The sequence below is a fragment of the Narcine bancroftii genome, chromosome 6, assembly GCF_036971445.1.
Source record: "Narcine bancroftii isolate sNarBan1 chromosome 6, sNarBan1.hap1, whole genome shotgun sequence".
In the NCBI taxonomy this organism is placed as follows: domain Eukaryota; kingdom Metazoa; phylum Chordata; class Chondrichthyes; order Torpediniformes; family Narcinidae; genus Narcine; species Narcine bancroftii.
The window spans coordinates 184,535,131-184,558,898 of record NC_091474.1 but is presented as its reverse complement, the minus strand read 5'-3'; the positions used below and the strand labels follow the sequence as shown (position 1 = coordinate 184,558,898).

At 40.6% G+C, this 23,768-nt stretch overlaps 1 protein-coding gene, 1 long non-coding RNA gene and 1 other non-coding gene across 6 annotated transcripts in view; 2 read left to right on the top strand and 1 right to left on the bottom strand.

The window, feature by feature from the left end:
• LOC138736839 (nuclear receptor coactivator 7-like) overlaps nt 1-2,635 on the bottom strand; it is a 156,947-nt gene extending 154,312 nt beyond the window's left edge. For all 4 annotated transcript variants that reach the window (XM_069886932.1, XM_069886931.1, XM_069886937.1 and 1 more), the window contains exon 1: nt 2,487-2,635. The gene's annotated coding sequence lies outside the window, so the exon portion shown is untranslated. The remainder of the gene's footprint in view (nt 1-2,486) is intronic.
• LOC138736841 (uncharacterized) lies at nt 2,506-22,273 on the top strand. The gene is made up of 3 exons (XR_011340613.1): nt 2,506-2,763; nt 21,150-21,193; nt 22,134-22,273. It is a non-coding gene; the product is annotated as an uncharacterized lncRNA (long non-coding RNA).
• Nucleotides 14,570-14,641, top strand: trnae-cuc (transfer RNA glutamic acid (anticodon CUC)). The gene has a single exon. It is a non-coding gene; the product is annotated as a tRNA-Glu (tRNA).
• Nucleotides 22,274-23,768: the final 1,495 nt, after the last annotated feature.

The window sequence follows — 23,768 nt, the reverse complement described above, 5'->3', positions numbered from 1 at the left end:
AATTACTATTTTCCAATACTCTTGAACTTTTCCAGAAGACTTCACCATCTCTTAAAGGCAGGGACTCTAGGTTGCAAACCATCAAGTAAGGATTCATATAATTAAAATATTCACAAATATTGCAGTACCTTTCTTGTGAGCCCTCATTATTTAATATGGCACAGTAGCAAGCCATTGGTCCATCATGTTCATGCAAGCCAAAAGAAAATTATTCATGCCTCTCCAACATCCCAGCTTTCAGTCTGTAACAGCACATCATTATCACATAAAGTGCTCAATTCTCTTTCTCTTTTGGCTTGGGTTCGCGGACGAAGATTTATGGAGGGGGTAAAAGTCCACGTCAGCTGCAGGCTCGACTGTGGCTGACAAGTCCGATGCGGGACAGGCAGACACGGTTGCAGGGGAAAATTGGTTGGTTGGGGTTGGGTGTTGGGTTTTTCCTCCTTTGTCTTTTGTCAGTGAGGTGGGCTCTGCGGTCTTCTTCAAAGGAGGTTGCTGCCCGCCGAACTGTGAGGCGCCAAGATGCACGGTTTGAGGTGATATCAGCCCACTGGCGGTGGTCAATGTGGCAGGCACCAAGAGATTTCTTTAGGTAGTCCTTGTACCTCTTCTTTGGTGCACCTCTGTCACAGTGGCCAGTGGAGAGCTCGCCATATAACACGTTCTTGGGAAGGCGATGGTCCTCCATTCTGGAGACGTGACCCACCCAGCGCAGCTGGATCTTCAGCAGCGTGGACTCGATGCTGTCGGCCTCTGCCATCTCGAGTACTTCGATGTTAGGGATGAAGTCGCTCCAATGAATTTTGAGGATGGAGCGGAGACAACGCTGGTGGAAGCTCAATTGGGTCCTTTATAAATGTAGAGAGGGTTTGCCTTGTTTTTTTTCAGGCAAGGAGATCCAGATCCCCACAACAATCGGTGAAAAGAAATTTCCCCAATTTTATAATCCTTCTACTATGACCTTACCATTAATATTTCTACAAAAATAAATAAATATTTTTGATTCATCCCATCTAAGCCTCTATGGCCTCTCCCATCCCAAACAACCCCAGTGAGTAACATCCTGACAAGTCAACATACTTGTAAATCTCTTTTGAGCCTTCTCTGGTGCCATCAAATCCTTCCTATAATCTGATATCCTTCTACTCCAATTGAAAACAAGCTTTATACAGTTTTGGAATGCATTTCACGCTATTTTTGACTCCATCAATAATAGCAATTATCTCAAACAATGACTATACATTTCATGTTTTTAATTTACACTTTTCTCCTATTTATCTGTTTTTAAACATCTTTCTCTTAACTTCAGTCATGGCACATACATTTTTGTTTCTTTTTTAAATAAACAATTGAGGAAAGCACAAGTGTTTTGTCATATCAGATCGAGGTATTCTGACAGAGTTCAATTGAGGACAGTACTTTTTTTTTTAAATCCACAGAACTGAGTTAACCTGGATCTGTAAAACCAGTTCACAATAACTTGGGTGAGCCTTGTTGAATAACATGCTGGTGATATGACATGCAACAAGGCCTTCTCATTTGCCAATCAAAAACTACCAAACTAGGTTCAATAGATGGGAATCATGTTCTGATTGAATGGCAAATAGAAAATATTTCCAAAATAACACAATTTTAATTTTATACTCGTTCTCAAATATGCAGGTGTGAAAGAGCCAGTGTGAAAATAGTGCTTTTTTTCTCAGTTCTTAGAAAGTCTCTTTCCAGAGATGTTGTTCAACTCAAAGAGAGTTCAAGCATTTTGTTTTATTTCATAACTCCAACATCAGCAATTTTATTTTAATTTTCAATTGAGTTCACATATCTGTTGATAGCATAGCCCCCCACTAAATGCATCTTTGCAATCAGAAATAGTCACTCAGAAAGGGTCACTCCTCAGTTTCTGGATAATAAAGGTTCTATTGTTTGTATCAATAAATGTTAACTATGACTACATACACTCTAAAAATGAAACGATGAAAGACAGCAAGACAAAAGATTGCTTTAAAAATACAATCCACCATAAAACCCTTACAGAAAGCAGTTGACTTTTTCATCTTTTTAGTGTTCTGAAAGACTTTTCACTTCTGTGAATTTTTAAACACGTCTTGCTCTTGACATTTCCCCCTCCCAATCGCTGATCCAGTCACACTCCCTCACGTTGCCCCATCCACTCCACCACATGCCCTCATTCCCCATCTGCTTTGCACATCCATGCCAACCACAAACCTTTTTCACTGTTTCACTTACATCTTGCCACTTCCCACTTTCACATCACTGTTCCCTTCAATCTTCACGTAAGGCCACTTGACTGCGCACCACCGCTCGAAATGTCCATTTGCTCCTCCTCCCGCCGCGCTCCCTCCACCTGTTCCTCCCCTCCTCCCGCCGCGCTCCCTCCACCTGTTCCCCACCCCCACCCGCGCTCCCTGCCAGCTCCTCTCTCACCCCTCGACTTCGCTGTCCACCTCCTAATCTGGGTTACTTACTCGGATGAGCAGTCCAGACATGAGCGCGACTGCCGCCTTGGGCCTGCGAGTGTAGGCCGCGAACTGATCGACACTCACAGGCTGACGCTGCTCCGCTGGCCGGTACCTGCAGACCGTTATTGGGACCAGCCGCTCCCAGCCTGTTTACTCTCCACTGCGCCTGCGCACGAGCGACGCAACAATAACAGTGAGCGAATGCCCCGGCCAAGGTTCCAGCCGAGTGGCGGCGGAGCCAGATCTTACCTTGTGGCTTTGGTCTGCACTGCCCCCCTCAAAGGTGAACTGCTTTACTACTTCGTTTTCCCCGCCCGTTCTTCTTCTAAACTTGGCGAGCCATTCAGAGCAAGCGTATGGTGCTTTCTCAACGAAACGCCTGGCCAGTACATCTGAATGTTAAATGTGGAATCTTGGCAAATGAAGCGCAACGCAGTAAAGACTAACAACGCTTTCAGCGCTGTACATTTTAAATTAATGATGACTGCGCCCCAGGTGGGAGAAGAAACGGGACTAGTTTAACTTTAATCTCAACATTTTACCTTATCTGGCGTTCGAAGACTTGGCATAAGCAGGCTCTGAAATGATTTCGTGTTTATATTTGTTCATGTGACTTCAGCAATAATCTATTTAAATCTACAATTAGTGACTCTACCCATACCCCAAACTTTCTGACCCTCTTGTCTCTAACGAGCAGTGATTACAATGTGTGCCATCTACACTTATCACCTCTGAACTTCTACCCCTTTATGTATACAATTTCACTAATGCTATCTTAGACTTGATAAAGGGTTTCAACTTGTAACATTGACTGGCCATGGATGGTGTCTAAACTCTGCTGAGTTCCTCCAGCAATTCCTTGTACTGTATGCTCTGCAGTTATTCGCCCAGGCTTCATAATAACTATCTTCAATGAGTTCAAGTGTTTCCACAGAAGCTTCAGTCTGTGAGTAATACCTTAAATTGTGGTCTTTCCCCACAATCCTTTATGATGGCTACACAAAGCTTCAAGAGATCTCTTAGCATGACATACAGAATCATCAACAATTCTTACTGAAGCTTACAGGAGGATGTACCTTTCACTCAAGATCCATAAGACATTAACCTGTCACACTGTCCGACACTACCCTCTGAAAATAAGCATGAAACAAGAAGATCAGCAAACTCTGTGATTGTAGTAAATACACAAAAGTGCTGGAGAAACTCAGCAGGTCCCACAGTGTCCATTGGAGACAAAGATATATAATCAGCATTTCAGGCCTGAGCCCTTCATCAAGGTATGAGCAAAAAGCAGGCAGGTGCCTAAATAAGAAGGTGGGGACAGGAGGGAAGAAGGGGCAAGGGGTGGAATATAGGCCAACAGCCGAGGCCACAGGTTGACATGGAGAGGAGGGCAGATGAGAAATGATCAAGGGAGGGGATAGCTTTGTGAAAGCAGAGGGACGGGGAAAGGGAGTCAAGGGGTAGGGAGCAGGAAGAAAGAAGACGTAGGAATAGGGAGCGAGAAAGACAGGGTGGGTGGGGGTTAATGGAATTTGGAAAAGTCAATGTCAATCCCATTTGGTTGGATGGTGCTCAGACAAAATATGTGGTGGTGTTCCTCCAATTCGCAGGTTATCTCAATTGACAGAGCATGAGACCATGGACTGACATGTCAGCATGTGAATGGGGCAGGGAATTCAAATGGGTTGCCATTGGGAGATCCTCACTATCACAGCAGACAGAGATTAGGTGCTCAACAAAGCAATCTCCCAGTCTGTGTCTAGTCCCTCTGAGCACCGGATGTAGTAGATAACCCATGTAGTTTCACAAGTGAAATGTTGCTTTATTTGGAAGGTTTGTTGGAGGCCCGAATGGTGGTGAGGGAGGGGCTATGGGTGTGTGTAACATTTCCTGCAGTCACAGGGGTAGGTACAAGGGGTGATTGATGAGAAAGGATGAGTAGATGTGGAAGTCCAAAAGGGAGTGGTCCCTGTGGAAGGCAGAGAGGGGAAAACGTTTAACCACCTAGGAATTTTAGATCTTGAAGTGTGTCCCTTAATCATGGATAGCTTTTTACACTGGTAGGCCAATGTGGCAGAAATTGCGGAGGATAATATGTTGGTTGTGGAAGCTGGTGAGGTGGTAGGTAAGTAAGTAGGTAGGTAGATAAGGACAAGGGTTTATGATGATACCCTGGAAAACATAGATTATTCCCCATATCTCAGGAACTTTCTGAGCAAAGCAAAACACTGATGATGGAATTTACCACTTGCTTCAGTTCATTACCATGCCCTTTGGTCTGCTTAGGAAAAGAGTGTTAGAAGATGTCAACATTAAATATGGCACAAAGCTCATGATCGAGTAGGCAGTGATGATCCTTGCTTCTAAGGTATGGGTGACCGGCAGCATCTCAAGGCACGAGCGAGATGCCAACAACATTATCCAAAATCATTTCAAAATGATTTAACCACTATCAGTATCCTCTCTCATTGGAACATCTCCAGCTTTATTATGTTCTTTGTAGTCCATTGAATTCTAAATCTTTCTCCTTAAAATTCCCTCTGTGATCCTCCAAGAACTGTTCTTTAAATAGATAATAAATCTACATATGTTATGAACAACGTAACACTGTTTATGCCTTTCTATTAATTAATAATGTACTTATCAGCAATCCAACCCTGGCACATAAGTCACTGGTGCATGATAGTCTGAACTCTGTGAGATATGCCTTTTCTAAGTTTAATTAGTTGAAAAATCAACATAAGTATGACTAAGTTATTAAGGAAAAATAAACATTTAATTAGAAGTTAGTGTGATTTGGATTTTAACCTTATGAAGATTATGTTCAGGGAGATTCATTTAAGATTAATTTGAAGATATTTCTGTTTCATACAATGATTTCAACAATTGGAGTGAGTCAAAGCAAATAATGCAAAATTTACCAACTAGTTTTTCCAGAGATATTGTTATATTCATAACTTCTCTTTATTAAAAATAGGGTTGACCCCTCAAGGATTTGGGGTTGTGTCCAATGGTTATTATTTATTTCTCCATAATAATAGCTATTATTTTTTTTCCAGACTCTTTTGTGTAGTCTTCCAAAGGCACTATTTGCCTTGGCGAGTCTGTTGTCTATCTCATTGTCGATCCTTGCATCTGATGAAATGGTGCAGCCGAGATAGGTAAACTGGTTGACCGTTTTGAGTTTTGTGTGCCCGATGGAGATGTGGGGGGGCTGGTAGTCATGGTGGGGAGCTGGCTGATGGAGGACCTCAGTTTTCTTCAGGCTGACTTCCAGGCCAAACATATTGTAATTGCACCTTGAACTCCATTACTCACTTTAAAAAAAATTAACTGGAAAAAAAACCTTTCCACAAAATGAAAAATATACACTGGGTGGCAAGATTTGGGGTTCCCACCCACATCACCTCGGATTGTTTACATCATCCTTATGGACTGCGTTGGCGGATTTCTGTGGAAGCCAATTTTATCATACCACCAGATATCACCCCCAGTCGAATAGGTTGTTGAACGCAACCACAGGCACCTTAAGTCCGTTTTGAAGACCAGACGACATGGGCCCCAATTAGATGGATCATTTGCCTTGGGTATTGTTGGGGATAAGAACTGCACTGAAGGAAGATTTGTCTGTGTCATCGGTGGAAATGGTTTATGGAGCCTCTCTGACTGTCCTGGGTGACCTGCGCTTCGACCGGCCGGATGCGAATTCTGATGAACCGGGTGGCTGCATGAAACCCTCCTCTGGCAAGACATCGTGCAGATCCACCTTCCCATGTTCCCGAGGACCAACGTTCAGCAGAGCATATGTTTGTCCGTCGGCGAGTACAGGGCACTCCACTACAAAGGCCAAATGAAGGACCTTACAAGGTTTTGCGTCGCAATGGTGTGTTCACATTGGACGCTGGCGGGAGAACAAACTGATTCAGAGTTTGAAGCCCGCGCACTTGGATTTAGCGTAACCTGTGCTAGTTCCTTCCTTGAGGCACAGAGACCGCCCTCCTAAATCCGGTGCATGGCATGTTTTAATGGAGATTGTGGAAAGGGGGTGGTGTCGCGGGCCAAATGGTCTCGGCCCGAAATGACCAGGGATGCCCGTGCTGTCGGAGTGCATTGCGGGTCGCGTCATGACGTCACTTCCTGTTTCAGGTGCCCGAACCTGAAGTGACTTAAAAAGAGGGCATTCCACTGATATCTCTGACGAGTGTGCATTTATTGAGTAGGATGTTACTGAGCACCTATGGCATAAGGAAAACGTAAAATGGTATGTGAGTGGAAAGAAAAAGGTTGAGAACCACTGCTCTATAAAACTTGTCTTACGAGTATGCTGATTTTCTGTATTTCAGGTGCAAGGATCCCTAGTTCCTATATATAGCAACAATTTTTGGTCAAACAGGAACATAAGAAATAGGAGAAGGGGTAGCCCTTCATGTCTGTCCCACCATTCATCAAGATAGGGCTGTTCTACAGTACATTTTCTTTTTTTAAACTTTATTCGTTCAAAAAACAAATAGTATATGACATCATCTTTCTTTGGCTTGGCTTCGCGGACGAAGATTTATGGAGGGGGTAAAAAGTCCACGTCAGCTGCAGGCTCGTTTGTGGCTGACAAGTCCGATGCGGGACAGGCAGACACGATTGCAGCGGTTGCAAGGGAAAATTGGTTGGTTGGGGTTGGGTGTTGGGTTTTTCCTCCTTTGCCTTTTGTCAGTGAGGTGGGCTCTGCGGTCTTCTTCAAAGGAGGTTGCTGCCCGCCAAACTGTGAGGCGCCAAGATGCACGGTTTGAGGCGTTATCAGCCCACTGGTGGTGGTCATTGTGGCAGGCACCAAGAGATTTCTTTAGGCAGTCCTTGTACCTTTTCTTTGGTGCACCTCTGTCATGGTGGCCAGTGGAGAGCTCGCCATATAACACGATCTTGGGAAGGCGATGGTCCTCCATTCTGGAGACGTGACCCATCCAGCGCAGCTGGATCTTCATCAGCGTGGACTCGATGCTGTCGACCTCTGCCATCTCGATGTCAAGTCTGAGGAGTTCATGTGCAATTAGGGCAGACCGACGTTCAGGTCGGTGGCTGTCAGCCTTGTCTTGCATGGTTCTGATGTTCCAGCATGCTAGCTTGAGTTTGTGAGCATCTTTTGAGGGGGAGGACGTGGAGGGGGAGGACGTGGAGGGGGAGGACGTGGAGGGGGAGGACGTGGAGGGGGAGGACGTGGACCTGTCCTCGGGCCTGCGCAAAGGAGTTTTTAGGTGGAGTGCAGTGCGCGCAGTACTGGCCCCACCCTTTACACCCATGGTTCGTGTGCCGTGGCCAAGCAAGCTGGGACGTGGCAGCGAGGTCCTTAGGTCGTAGGTTTTATATCGGAGTGGCCTCCTATGCAGTTTCTTACCCGGGCTGGAGGGGCCTGCCTCCCCTCCTAGGTCGGTCCATACTGCCCGGACCGGGGCCGAGCCCCGGTCCGGGCAGTATATGACATATACAACAATTAACCATAAACATGAATGTTATTTTTTATATATAGAAAAAAAGAACTCTCCTAAGGAGAGCCATAAAGAAAAAAGAAAAAATATTAAAGAAAAATTAAATATACATATTAAGATCTAATCAATGTAAATTGAAATGTAAATATTCTGAATATAACAACCACTTATTAATAAAAAATATAATTATCACGTGAAACATACATAATTTTTTCCATTATGAAACAATATCTCATCTCATTATGCCATCTATTAATATCAATGATATTTACAGTACATTTTCCAAAAAAAAACGAATTTCATATCCTTTGATAATCATCCAGAAGAAAGAAATCAAAAGATTCATCAGCCTCTGAAGAAATTTCTCCGTATCACAAAGCCCACTTCTCTTTCTGAGATGGCGCTCTTTCTCAACAAGGGGAAAATCATCTCCCTGAATCTAGCCTGTGATGGACCAACAAAACAAAAAAATATTTTTGAGATAATTCATTACTTGTGTACAAAAATTTATATTTGATGGTGAGCATTTCCTTGACATTTTTAATTCCAACTTTTCTCTTTCCAGCCCTTGAAGTAGTCCACTGCCATGTTTTGTTCCCAGCTGAAACAAAAAAAAATAATGGACTAAAGCCCCTGAAGAATTTTGGAAGTTTCAACTCAAAAGAATAAATCCCATTCTATTAATCTGTCCTTTTATGCAAATCTACCATCTTTGGAACCAATCTGGCGAGTCTTTGCTGCAGTTTTTCTATGGAAATATATCCTTTCCTCAGTGATACTACAAGCTACTTCACAATACTCCTCATACAGTTTTACCAAGATCCTATACAACTACATTAAGATTTCCCTACTCCTTCAACCTAAACAGCTCATAATAAAGCCCAACATACCATTTATCCTATCATGCTGCCCTTGTTTCAAGCTAAATGTTTTTCTTTTCATTCCAATTGTGCTCTTTAAATGGATGTATGAATGTTAGAGATAATCTGTTAGTCTGTTTGCAGAATAGCCCTCATTCTACTAGGTATTTCGTGACAAACAAAATTAAATGTAAAACTTCTATTGATCTTCCTAATTACTCACAGGAAATTCATATTGGCTATTGGTGATTTATTTACAAGCATATCTGGGTCACACCAACTGTTTCTTGTCATTTTACAAATACTCGGCTTAACAAAAGTGGATAATCACGCATATTTCCGCATATTATGTTCCCACCCACTTATTATCAACCTACTTTATTGCAGGTGTATGACTGACCTGCTGATAACACTTGTCAGCAGCCAATGCCTTGCTTTGAACCAGTCAGGAAGGTCTCAATTTTTACTGTTTTAAATTTGACAGGATTTCTTGGTACAGAAGTGTTAATTTTGTTAATGTATCACTTCAATCAAAACTGAGCCTTGTATGCTCCACCCTTGATATTGTTCAACAAATAATTTTTAGAGAGTCAGTTAATATTAAAAGTAAGTTGATTGAACATCTTTGTTTTTAAAAAGCACTTAAATTTAAATCATGTTTCACAACCCCAGGCCTTCTCTAAATTATTTAAGGCCAGTGAAAAACTCTAAAAATGCATTTTGCAACATTTATGTAAGAAGTATCACATTTCATTGTACAAAAACAAATTGGTTCATTAACTAACTATATTTTCTGTGTTGAATTTCTTTTCTCAAAGCTGAATACTAATCACCATTTTGAAATAAGCATATTGAAATGTATGTGTTGAATGGCATCCAATTTCATTAAATAATTCTCATGCTATGAAGACTTGACATCCAATGAAAGCAAATCTGAAAATTGTGAGCTTGCATCATGTCATATCCATTACTTTAGATTTGCTTATATAGTGTATTTTAACCTAAAATAAAATGGGAAAGCTATTAAACTTGAATATAACCATGATACTTATATTGTGCTTACATAGCTTATAATTGTTAGATGAAACCAGTATTCATTAAATAACTTGCCCACTTTTTTCATTTACTTCAATCCAAAACTAGCACCATGAATGTGAAAAGTTTTCAAGTGAATGTTCATGTCCTGTGAACCAAACTGAAAAGATGGCAAATTTAGTAATGCTTTTGTATAACACCAAACCAGTCCATTTTGTTTTGTTTCAGCTAGGAGCAAAACATGCCAGTGGACTACTTATGGGAATGGAAGGAATAAAGTTGGAATAAAAATGTTAAGGAAAAGCTTGTCATTAAATATACACTTCTGTACACAAATAATGAATTATCTCAAAAATATTTTTTTTCTTTTCTGTTAGTTCATCACATTAATTAAGTGACTTCCTGTAATAACTTTATTAATGAAATGCCATCAAATTTAGAATATTGAACATTTATTAATGTGAAGATCATTTTTTTCCACTTAAAAACACCAGGGATTGGTAAAGACCTGCTAACTTTAAATAACAGGTCTCATAAACAAGGCATGTCAAATGACTGTATGAAACTGGCAGGGAGTGATTGAGAATTCAAGTTTAGGAAAAGTTTTTTTATAGGGGTGTCCTGATCTGAAATGGGGGATAACCTAGGTGAAGAGAAGCTTCAACTTTCCTTGTGACTTCAAAAGGGAATGTACAAATGAGAATAATGATTCTCAATGTGGGCTTTCACCTCCTGAAATGCTGAAGTTGCTTAACTACTCAAATCAAAATGTAAATTGTTGGAGGGATCCCAAACTATAATTAAATCCCAAATAGCACATATTGAGTAGGATTGTGCCTGGTCAGAGTGATCACAATTGGAAATTGCGGAATCCTGCTGACTTTCTGTTCGTTATGTACCCCAAGCATTATAACTGGCTATCTTCCCAATTTCCATTGGAAAAATAGGGTTATAATGTTCCTCACCAAACAAAAGTTTTCTCAGCAATTATGACAGATTGTTTGACAGTGAATGACTAGTTCCCTTTCAAGCATTATATAGAGTAATGTTTTAATCATTCTTAATCTCAGTACATCTAACTGAAAATAATTGCAGATATGAAAGTACTTGGAGCAATCTGGAAAACAGAAACTAAACTTGCTAACTTCATGCTAGAGAAAAATAACAAAGAAAAATAAAATTAAGTATGTCCTCTAGAAGAGAAGTGCAAAGCGATTTCTCCTTAGTTTATATCTTGATAGAACCATATTTTGGTGGCAGTTCAAAGTAGTTTCTTCATATCACAAAAAAAACTACAGATTGTTTTTCTTACTGCATTCTTTCTTCTCTAATTCATTCAATTCTTATTTTCCAAGGACTGAGTGGCCTCCTTATTCTTTGGCTTGGCTTCGCGGACGAAGATTTATGGAGGGGTATGTCCACGTCTGCTGCAGGCTCGTTGGTGACTGACAAGTCCGATGGGGGACAGGCAGACACGGTTGCAGTGGTTGCAAGGGAAAATTGGTTGGTTGGGGTTGGGTGTTGGGTTTTTCCTCTTTTGTCTTTTGTCAGTGAGGTGGGCTCTGCGGTCTTCTTCAAAGGAGGTTGCTGCCCGCCGAACTGTGAGGCGCCAAGATGCACGGTTGGAGGCGAGATCAGCCCACTGGGGTGGTCAATGTGGCAGGCACCAAGAGATTTCTTTAAGCAGTCCTTGTACCTCTTCTTTGGTGCACCTCTGTCTCGGTGGCCAGTGGAGAGCTCGCCATATAACACGATCTTGGGAAGGCGATGGTCCTCCTTTCTGGAGATGTGACCCACCCAGCGCAGTTGGGTCTTCAGCAGCGTGAATTCAATGCTTGCGGACTCTGCCAGCTCGAGTACTTCGATGTTGGTGATGAAGTCACTCCAATGAATGTTGAGGATGGAGCAGAGACAGCACTGATGGAAGCGTTCTAGGAGCCGTAGGTGATGCTGGTAGAGGACCCATGATTCGGAGCCGAACAGGAGCGTGGGTATGACAACGGCTCTGTACACGCTGATCTTTGTGTGTTTCTTCAGATGGTTGTTTTTCCAGACTCTTTTGTGTAGTCTTCCAAAGGCGCTGTTTGCCTTGGTGAGTCTGTTGTCTATCTTGTTGTCGATCCTTGGATCAGATGAAATGGTGCAGCCGAGGTAGGTAAACTTGTTGACCGTTTTGAGTTCTGTGTGCCCAATGGAGATGCAGGGGGGGGCTGATGGAGGACCTCAGTTTTCTTCAGGCTGACTTCCAGGCCAAACATTTTGGCAGTTTCCGCAAAACAGGACGTCGTGCGCTGGAGAGCTGGCTCTGAATGGGCAACTAAAGTGGCATCGTCAGCAAAGAGTAGTTCACGGACATGTTGCTCTTGTGTCTTGGTGTGAGCTTGCAGGCGCCTCAGATTGAAAAGACTGCCATCCGTGCGGTACCGGATGTACTAATACCTAGTGTCGCCGAAAATGACCTCCCAGAATCACAGTGTGGCTTTTGAGCAAACAATGGAACTACTGACATTGGTCTTTGCCCTCAGACAGCTCCAAGAAAAGTGCAGAGAACAAAACAAAGGACTCTACATCACCTTTGTTGACCTCACCAAAGCCTTTGACACCGTGAGCAGGAAAGGGCTTTGGAAAATACTAGAGCGCCTCGGATGCCCCCCCAAGTTCCTCAACATGGTTATCCAACCGCATGAAAACCAACAAGGTCAGGTCAGATACAGCAATGAGCTCTCCAAACCCTTCTCCATTGACAACGGTGTGAAGCAAGGCTGCGTCCTCGCACCAACCCTCTTTACTATCTTCAGCATGATGCTGAAACAAGCCATTATTCTTCCTACTAAAAGGCATTACTTTTAGCTTGAATGATGTTTAGCTCTTAAGATCCTAAAAAATAATGAAATCCAAATTTAATAGCCTTGTATAGGTATACCTCTTAATAAGAAGAGACTCCCAATGTTTGTTGCCAATGTGAGTTTGTAGCAACTAGGTTAGTGTTGAGTTGCCATCTGAATCATCTTTGTTAAAGGCCCAATACTTTGTAAGATTATTTGTTTGATTTTGGGATCCAATAATTGAATGCAAATACAACTAAGATTGTTTAATTTACAAATAAAGGGTGACAGAGTTAAGAAGGGATTTGAAATCAGTGCTCATATTTTCTGGGACCTGGTTGAATGCTGACCTTGGATGCTGCCTGTGTTGAGCTTGCATGTTCTCCCTGTGACCAGATGAGTTTGCACAGGGTACTCCAGTTACCTCCCACATCTCAAAAGATGTATTGGAAGGTTAAATTACTCTTCGGTGTAGGTTTTGTGGCAAAAGAATTGAAAAGAGAAAATATGTTCTGTGCTGTATATGGTTATATGGTGATATGACTGGTTTGGTGTTATACAAAAGCATTACTAAATTTGCCATCTTTTCAGTTTGGTTCACGTAAGAACTTTTCACATTCATGGTGCTAGTTTTGGATTGAAGTAAATGAAAAAATACTGGATTTCATCTAACAATTATAAGCTATGTAAGGACAATATAAGTAACATGGTTATATTCAAGTTTAATAGTTTTAGTTGTAGGGCTATTTAACTTAAATTTGAATAGGCCTTGATTTTATTGTTAAGGTGCATTTTGTGGTGAGGACTTCAATGATTTCTTCAGCGTGAATTCAGCCGAATCCTGCAACCTCAAAAAAAAACCCACTACAGATTATTTTTCTTACTGCATTCTTTCTTCTCTAATTCATTCAATTCTAATTTTCCAAGGATCGAGTGGCCTGTGTATCATGCAGGTGGATGTCAGGGCTTTATTTGCGCAATGGCTTTGATGCATTTGTGTGCAGAAGTCAGCAACTTCATATTAAAGTGCACACTCGCTGTTGCACTTGGTGATTGATTTTGCATTTCAAATCAGTAAGAAAGACAATAAAAGGAATGAATTTCTACGTGTATTTTGGAAAGCCGTCATACCTAATATATGATTTATAGGTGATCCTTGTAAACCTGAAAAGAAATAAATACTGGTGGGAGAATTTAGCAAGTCGAGCAGCCTCTGGGGAGGGCAAGAAATTTTTAACATTCGCCTCGCGACTTTTATCACCCCAGATTACAGCCCCTTGTGTCTCCAATTCTCAATTGTAATGTTTAGTTTAAATCAACCGATAATGCAAATTCAAAGCACAAGAAGCAAGGAGTAGGATTACTATTTAACTGGGCATCAGACGGTGAAATAAAATTGAATTTATCCAATGCATCGTTTAAAGCATGCGAGAAATACAGCAGAAGAGCGCGGGATTTAAAATTTGATGTTGCAATAGATTCGGACCCATGGAAACAATCGGAGACAAACGCAAGCGACGCGTGTGATCTTAAGGCTCGATTTCCGGTTCGACCTCACCCTGCTCGGTTTTCAGAATCGTGCTCATTCTGTATTCAGGAACCTCAGGTCGCAGGCGAGAAAGATGGGATGGGATCAACTGCGAGGGTTCTCGCCCTCAGAATGAACTGGGCAGCATTGCATACGACACCGAAACGGCCGCCTCACTCTTCATATAGATTGTGCAATGAAATAAGCCCCGGATAAATAATTCTGGTTCACGCCGTCTTTCCTGGAGTCATTGTGGAACCATTCTTCAGTACGTTTGCATTTTAATACAAATAAATAGAAGTTAGTTCGACAAGATCATGGGCGCATCTTCATCAATTCATTGAGAATCTCTTTCACTACTTCCCTGGTGGTCTAGTGGTTAGGATTCGGCGCTCTCACCGCCGCGGCCCGGGTTCGATTCCCGGTCAGGGAAAGGTATTTTTAACTCTCCAAATTAGTTTTATTAAAGAGGTTATAAAAGTTATATACAGTACTGTAATCATATACACAATAAGATATACATTAAATATTTTTTAAACATATAAATGAAAACAAATTATTGATCCTCCAATTATTTTTTGAAAGAGTACTCTTATCATATATGCATAATAGCACATACATTATATCCTTTTTAAAATTTTAATATTAAAAAATTATTTATTTGTATTTAACTACCAGAAAATTCTTCACCTGGTTAGAAAAAATATATTGTTGTGTTTTAAATAATAGTCTGAAAAGTGCAAATATTAATTACAATGAATTAAATAGTTAATTCCTGTGAACCTTCGACTCAAATTCACAAGTTTGCCTACTCTCCTTTGTCCTGTTTATTTCTTCCCCAAAGAATTCTAACAGATTTGTCTGGCAAGATCTTCCCAGAAGGAAACCATGCTGACTTTAGCCTATTTTAATACGAGCTTTCAAGTACCTCTAAACCTCATCCTTAATACTGGGCTCAAGAATCTCACCATCCACTGAAGTCGGATATCCACATTTTTAGACCGCTGAAACCATTCCTGACTTGTGTAATTCTCGAAAGTCTGAGAATCTCTTCAGCTATAGTTTTCAGAGCCCTGGGGTGTACCCATCTGGCCCAGGTGACTAATCCACCACTTCCCAAGCACCTTCTCCATTGTGACTACACTCACTTCTGCCGACCTAACTCCCTTGAATTTCTGCCATGTTATTGTCTTCCATAGAGAAGACTGATACAAAATATCTATTTACTTCATCTGCCATTGCTTTGTACGCCATTACCACTTCTCCACTATCATTTTCCAACATTCTGATGTTAACTCTTGTCTTCTTTTACTATGTATATATCTGAAACAACTTTTTGTGCCCTCTCTTATATTATTGGTGATCTTAACTTCACATTTGCTATTTTAGTTGGCTTCTGTTGGTTTTTAAAAGTTACCTAATTCTTTTGATACCCATTAATTTTTACTGCATGCCCTCTATTTCGCTTTGACATTGTCTTTGACTTCCCTTGACACTCATGGTCACATTATCTTCCCTTTAGAATACTTCTTCTTTTGGATGAAATGACCCTGCATATTCTGAATTATTCCAGAAACTCCTGCCATTCTTGCTCTACCATCATCCCTGCTGGAGTTCTAATCATCTTTGACCAGCTCCTCATGCCTCTGCCGTGTCTTTACCCAGCTGTAATACCAGTAATCCAGTTTGTGCTTTTTTCTATTGTGTTGGTTCAAGATTACATTGATTACTTATTCATCTTAAAATATGTTGTTGATGAGTATGATTGCTGAAAGGGAGAAGTTCATGTTGTTAATGAAAATTAACTCTGTCTCTGAACAGATTCTCTTTTACTTCTCTGTCTCCTATTCTTAGAGGCACTGGACAATCCTCGTGATGACTCTTGGTTTGCCTTACAGCAGTCAAAAGTTGAAGTATATCATGCATAATTATATTTTTAATGCATTATTCTGTTACAAATAAAAGGAACCTTTGAACTCTTTTGAACCTTTGAAAATTCTATACCACATTTAGATATATATGACTGTATTGAACAATGAAAGCATTTAGTTTTCTTTTAAAAAGATCAAGTTTGAGTCAGATTTCAACAATATACAGAATGTTGCACATTTACTGCTTTGATTGCCCCAAAAGCAGATTTTTAAAAATGCAGCGTTCTTTCTCTAATTATCCTTGATATCAAGTTTGAAAGCAGAGGCATCCAATTCCTTTGAATCCAGTAGCAGAATAAATCTATTAACAGTTACAAACAAAAATTCCTTAGCACTCTTTTTGTTGCTATAATTTGCAAGTGTTGTTCCAGTTTAGTTTTTCTTTTGTTTTATTATTTCCTAGCCAGATGAAGTCTAAAGAAAACCAAACATTTAATCCTTCAACAGTCACCAGGTTAAACTCCAATACTTTGAAAATGAGCTCTGCCTGCAGAAATCAGTGAAAGAAACCAAATGTAATCAGGAACCAAGCAAGAAGCTAGGGGTCACAAGCTGTTCACCAGAGCCACATGTAAACCATTCAATTTGTATTGACAGTCAAGAAATTACCAGTCTGTCTCCAGGATAACCCCTACAACAATTTTGGAACCACCACATGGGTGATCCTGACACTCTCACTTTCCTTCTCCTGCATCCAAGATTCATCACCCATATACTGATGCTTAACACACCACACACGTGTGCTATTACTCCAGTGTCTCACTTTGCTTACATCATTAGTGGCAACCGGCACCGCTCCTGACACAGGTAAGTACGCGTCTGCAGGAGACTTCGACTTCCCTAATACTGACTGGCACTTCCTGACTGCAAGAGGGATGGATAGGTCTGAATTTGACAGGTGTGTTCAAGAAGGATTCATGACACAGTATGTGGGCCAGCCAATGAGAGGAAGCAGGAAGGGATCATGAGAAGTATATGGAGCCAGGAAGGATCTTAAGAAAGGACTGGGAGCTCAGATGGGGCATGAGGAGAGCTTGATATGTAGGATTAAGGAGAATCCCAAGGCGTTCTATGCATATATAAAGAACAGGATGTTGATGAGAAAGAAGGTGGAGCTGCAAAAGGATAAAGGAGGCAGCATGTGCCTGAAGGCAAAGGAGATTGGGGAGGTGCTAAATGAATAATTTGCTTCAGTATTCACAAGAGAAAAGGACCTTGATCAGGATAAGGTCAGAATAGAACAGGCTTGTGTGCTGGACAATATTGAAATTAAGGAAGAGGAAGTGTTGGATCTTCTTAAAAACATTAAGATTGATGTCTCCGGGGCTGGATGCGATATACTCAGGTTGTTGTGTGAAGTAAGGGAAGAGATAGCTGAGGCAGTAGCCAAGACCTGTCAGTAGCCAAGACCTGTCAGTCCTCTTTGGTCACAGGGGAGGTGCCAGAGGATTGGAGAATAGCAAATATAGTCCCTTTATAAAAGGTAATAGGAAGAATCCTGGGAATTATAGACCAATGAGTCTTACATCAGTGGTGTGCAAACTATCAGAGAGGGTTCTTAAGGATAGGATCGTTGAGCATTTGGAGTAGTACAGTCTACTCAAGGATATACAGCATGGCTTTGTGAAGGGCAAGTCATGCCTCATGAGCCTAATTTAGTTTTTAAAGAAGGTAACAAAAGAAATTGATGAGGTAAGGCATTTGACAAGGTCAAATTCAGAAAGTTTTCAGGTATGGGATCCATGGAACTTTAGCTGTATGGATATAAAATTGGCTTGCAGGTAGAAAGCAGAGAGTAGTTGTGGAAGTGGTCAGTGACTAGAGTTCCACAAGGATCTGTTCTGGGACCCCTGCTGTTTCGGATTTTTATAAATGACCTGGATGAACAGCAGAAAGATGGGTCAGTAAGTTTGCAGATGATAGAAAGGGTGGAGGAGTTGTGGATGGAGCTGAAGGTTGTCAAATGTTACAAAAGGATATTGGCAGGATGCAGAGTTGAGAGGAAAAGTGGTAGATGGAGTTTAATCTGGATAAGTATTGTTATGGGCCCAGCAGCAATAGAAATTCACCAATACAAATGGTTACTTAAATAAAAGTTGCTTTTAATTATCTTTAAACATGAAAACAGGATCATTACCTTAACCCCTTTCTAATTCTAAGCACACATATATGTGATGTGTATATAAGTTCAGAAAAGTTCGTTGATTCACAGTCTCACTTCTCACTCCACCAAGTTCACTGGTTGCAGGAAATTCTTATATTGTGCACAGAATTTAACATTTATGAATATTCACCAGGCTTTGGTGCTTGAAAGGTAAATGGCTACCGCTCGGGAAGGTTCTTGTCAGTTTTCAGAGAGAGATTTGTTGCTTGTTGGACACCCACAACTGATTCCTTCTGATCAGCCACTTCAGTATCTTGCAGAAGAAACTTGCCCCATCAGGGTTTTCCAGATGATGACCTCTTTCTTTCATGTCACCACAGAGTTCATTTTTGTTTCCCTTATTTCAAGTGAAACATTATGCAACCAGCCATCTCTTATATGGACCACAAGGGCTTTGACCAGGCTGAACTAAGAACTCACAACTTGTCTTCAAAATTGGATTTTTCCACAAGCTTGCCAGCTTGTCCTGTTCCAGTCCAAGTTGCTACTGAACTGTAGAACTAGAGAACTGAATTCTCTCTCTCTCACACTCAGAAAAAAACCACATGACCCTCTTAGAACAACAAACTGCACTCAGATAGACTGTGGCTCTGGACCTAATCTTCTGAGTTAATTGATCAGTTGCTTTCCAAAACAATAATCCATTACTCCACAGCATGTCCAATTAACACCTATTTGTGAAGTCCTTATAGGCATCCTTCAAAGTTTTTGCAAAGGCACCTGGAGCCTGGACTGTCTGGCTTGAACAGAGCTTTGGCATTTTAAATGAGATCTGTTTTGAAGTGTTTATATGTGACCTACACTAAAAAAAAACCTACCACAATTTATCTCCTTTAAAACATATCTGTATACAATAGAAAATATAACATAATCTGTCACAGTATGAGGTAATGCATTTTGGAAGGACAAACCAGAAGACTGAGTACAGGGTTAATCATGGGGGACTTTAACATGCACAAAGATTGGGTAAATAAGGATAGTCGTGGCAACCTTAAGAAGCACTTATTAGAATGCATATGTGATGGCTTTCTTGAATGGCATGTTACTGAACTTACAAGGAAACATGCTATCTTGAATATGGTCCTGTGCAATGAGACAGGTAAAATTAGTGATCTTGTAATTAGGGATCCTCTTGGAAAAAAGTGATCACAGTATGATTGAGTTTATCATACAAATGGACAGTACAATAGTTCAGTCTAAAATACAAATGGATGAGGAAGGAGTTGGCTAGGGTAGACTGGGAAAGCAGTCTAATTGGAGGGACAGTTAAGAAACGGTACAGAAGTTTCAAAGAGATTTTTTCACAGTGCTCAACAAATGTATATTCCAGTTAAAACCAAGGACAGTAAGGATGGGGGCTGCTAGCCTTGGATAACTAAGGAAATCAAGGAAGGCATCAAACTAAAAGATCATGCCAAAAGCACTGGGAAACTAGAAGATTGGGAAAACTTTGAGGAGCAACAAAGAACTACAAATCAAGCAATAAAGAAAGGGAAGGTAGAATATGAGAAAAAGATTAGCACAAAATATAAAAACAGACAGTAAATTTTTATAAATTATATAAACCTCAAAAGAGTGGCTAAAGTGAAGGTTGATCCCTTGGACTATGAGAAGGGGAAATTGATATTGGATAATGAAGAAATGGCTGAGGCTTTGAATAACTATTTTGTATAGGTATTCACGGTGGAGGACATGTTGACCATGACAATGACAGTTGTTATGGATGGAATGGGAGATGAAGACTTGGATGTAAGCTATCATTAAAGAGGTCATATTTAGAAAACTTGAGGGTCTAACGATAGATAAGTCGTCCTCTGGTCCTGGTGGAATGCATCCCAATGTACTGAAAGAAATGGCAGAAGTTATAGTGAAGGCTTTGGTAATAATTTACCAAAATTTTCTGGACCCTGAGTAGGTCAGGGATTGGAAGACAGTGAATGTCATGCCACTATTCAAAAAAAGGATGAAGGCAAAAGGCAGGAATCTGTAGGCCAGTTAGTTGAACATTTGTAGTTGGGAAAATGCTTGAAGCTGTCATTAAAGAGGAAATAACAAGGCATCTGGAGCAAAATGGATTGATCAGGCAGATGCAGCAAAGGTAGGTCCTGTTTGACAAATTTACTGGAGTTCTTTGAGGATACAAGCAGCTTGGTATATAGATGGGAGCAGGCGGATGTTATTTACCTGGATTTCCAGAAGGCGTTTGATAAGATGCCACATAAAAGACATACAGAAGAGAAGGATGCATTGTGTTGGGGTGATGTAGTAGCATGGATAGAGGATGGTTTAACAATTCAAAGCAGAGAGTTGGGTTTCAGGGGTGTTTTTCTGGTTGGCAATCAGTGGTAAGCAGGGTGCCACAGGGTTTGGTGCTGGACCCAGTTGCAGATTAACCGTTAGGCTGAGTAGGGTGAAGCCTAGGAGTCTGGAAGGTAAGGGGACCCATCACAACCACTGGTACACCAATGTAACCATTTGTCAATATTGGGCTCGTGTTAGTCCTGGGTCCACTTTTCAATCAAAGCTTGCAGAAGCACTGTGTTCACCTGTCAATCAGCAGCGGGGTCTCGGTCCTGTCTATCAATTCGGACTTCACCAGTCCCAATGCTACCTGGAGGATGAGGTGGCGAGACAGGGTTGTCGCTATTTAGTGCGATCAACTTCAATCAATGCTTGCTTTTGTACACACACGCGGTCTGAAGTCTGCCTCCTGCAGCAGAGCTCAGCTCATGCAGCGTCGCTCATGGGAGGATTACTTTTTAAAAAAAAACACTCCCTTCTCCTGTATTATTTTGTATCAAGATTGTTTTTTTTTAGAACTGATTTTATATATCCTTTCATAACAGACTTTTCAAATTATTTGGGCTAGGAAGCAGACAACTTCTGAAAGGTAAAGTTTTGCTTGATTTTAATGAAGTTTTTACTCCCCTCCTCCAACCAAACAACAACTGGTGTATTTTAGACTATGTGAGGGCATCACACCCAAAGACAAATAAATGGAACAATTTCACTTTATTCAGTGGAGGATGGGGGCCATGGGGCAGGGGGAAAGGCTTGGGGGGGGGGGGGCCCTTACTAAAGCTCATCCTAGGACCTGGGTGTTAGTTAATCCACCACTACTGGGCCTACAAATGTTCACGATATACATAAATAATCTGGAAGAGGGGACAGAGTGTATTGTTTCTAAGTTTGCTGATAATACTAAATTAAGTGGAAAAAATATAGTGCAAAGGATACAGAGAGTCTGTAGAGAGATATAGATAGGTTAAGCGAGTAGGCAAGGGTCTGGCAATTGGAGTACAATGTTGGCAAATGTGAGGTTATCCACTTTGGAAGGAAAAATAGAAGATTAGAATATTAGTTATGGGCCTCCAGCCAGAAAAACATCTTTTCACTGCTACCCTCTGTCTTCTATGGGCCAACTAATTCTGAATCCAAATGATCAATTCACCATAGATCCCATGCATTTTTATATTCCCGATCAGCCTACCGTGACGAACCTTGTCAAATCTCTTATTAAAGCCCATGCAATTAATAGCCATTACCCAACCCTAATCATCCACCTTTATCACCTCCTCAAAAGATTCAATCAAGTTTGTAAGACATGACCTACCTCGCACAAAGCAAAGCTGACTGTCCCGAACCTGACCATGTCTTTCCAAATGTGCATAAATCCTCATCCTTTCCTGCCACTGCTGTGAGGCTTACTGGTTTATAATTTTCTGGATTATCCCTCTTTCTCTTCTTGAACAAATGTACAACATTTCATGATTAAAGAAAGTGACTCATAACAGCAGGTCTCTACTGATTTTTTCATTTTTTTTCTCCAGTGATTCCCCTGGAAGCAGCAAATTTGGAGGATGAGGTAGCAAGACAGGGTTGTCACTATTTAGTGTGATCAACTTCATTCAAACTGATCTGGATGAAAAAAATTAAAGGTTAATGGGTGATTTGATTGATTGTTTTATTATGGACAACTGCAGGGTAAGGATAAATTATTTTTGCTCTTTTGGGCAGAAAACATGGTCTAAAAACTAAAACAATCCCCAAATGCAAGGAAGCAATTCCTTTTCATGAATGTTGAATTGATTTAAGCTAATTGTTAATTTTCATTTTCTGACAAAGCTTTTTTAAATTAATCAAAGATATTGTTGGAAATACATGGAGTTATAACACGTCAGCTATAGTCCCATAAAAAGGTGCAATCGGCCCAAAGGATTATATGTTTCTATCTTTCTCTGATATAGCTGGAATGATGTAGCTATATAATGTACAAAGAATGACAGAATTGATCACAAAAGATAAGGTCATTTGCTTAATTATTCTCTCCAATTATTTTTTTTTTGCTCTTGCCACTTTGCATATCATGTTATTAGCACATCCTTCTGTTCTTGCCTATGTTCTTATCTACCTTTCATGCACTGCCAAACCAAGGTCATCCTTAGCACCAACATGTCCATGGCCTCATACACTGCCAAACCAAGACCAACTGTAAAATGGAGGAGTAATACTTAATATTCTGTCTGGGCACTCTCCATCTCGATGCCATTAATATCAACCTCAGTTTCTTCCAGTCCACACCCCTTTCTCCCTCTCTTCCCTATTCCTCTAGCTCTCCACCCCTTTCCTCCATTCACAACTATGCCCCCTTTCAGTCATTGCCCTCCCTCCTTTATCTACCTATCACCTCTTGCCTGTGGGCCTGTGCTCCTCCCCCTCACTTTTTTTTTCAGGTTCCTGTCTACATTTTCCTCATTCCTTCATGAAGGGCTCAAGCCCAAAATGTTGGTTATGCATCTATATCTCTGCAATATAAAGTATGCTGCTTGACCTGCTCAGGTTCTCCATCATTGTGTTTTTATTTCAATCACTGCATCTGCAGACTTTCATGCTTTACTCCTTTATTAAAGGTATCTTAATCTTTCATCAAATGGTAGGCCCAACTTCCAGAACATTCACCTTGAAGCAGGAATAGGTAAGACCTGTTAAGTCAAGCGCCTATTATTGCAGGTTGAGGGAGAAAAGAGTGAGGCAACATTTCACTCTAATGCAGAAGGGGCTGGATTTTTCACTCCTGACAAATGGAATGCCTGGATGTTAGAAATAATGAGACTGGGATAATAATTTGAACCTGGAAACTTGGCATAGCTAAGCCAAATAAACATTAAAGTGTGGTTTGTCTGATGAGCAGGAATTGTTTTTTAAAATCTTTATTTTAATATATAAATTAATGAACATGTATATCTAAAATTAGCTGGTGCCATTCCAAAAATTATTTGCAATAAATTTAACTTCCTATAACTTGTGGCATAACTTTCAAAATTCTTGATTTAAAAAAAAAATCAGAAAATGCTTTTTATTATTTTGAAAACATGCCTCTTATGGTAACTTAAAGGGGCTTTCTAGATTTACCTTATAAATATTTAGTATTTTATAAATCTCAATGAAATCACCTCTAATTGGTA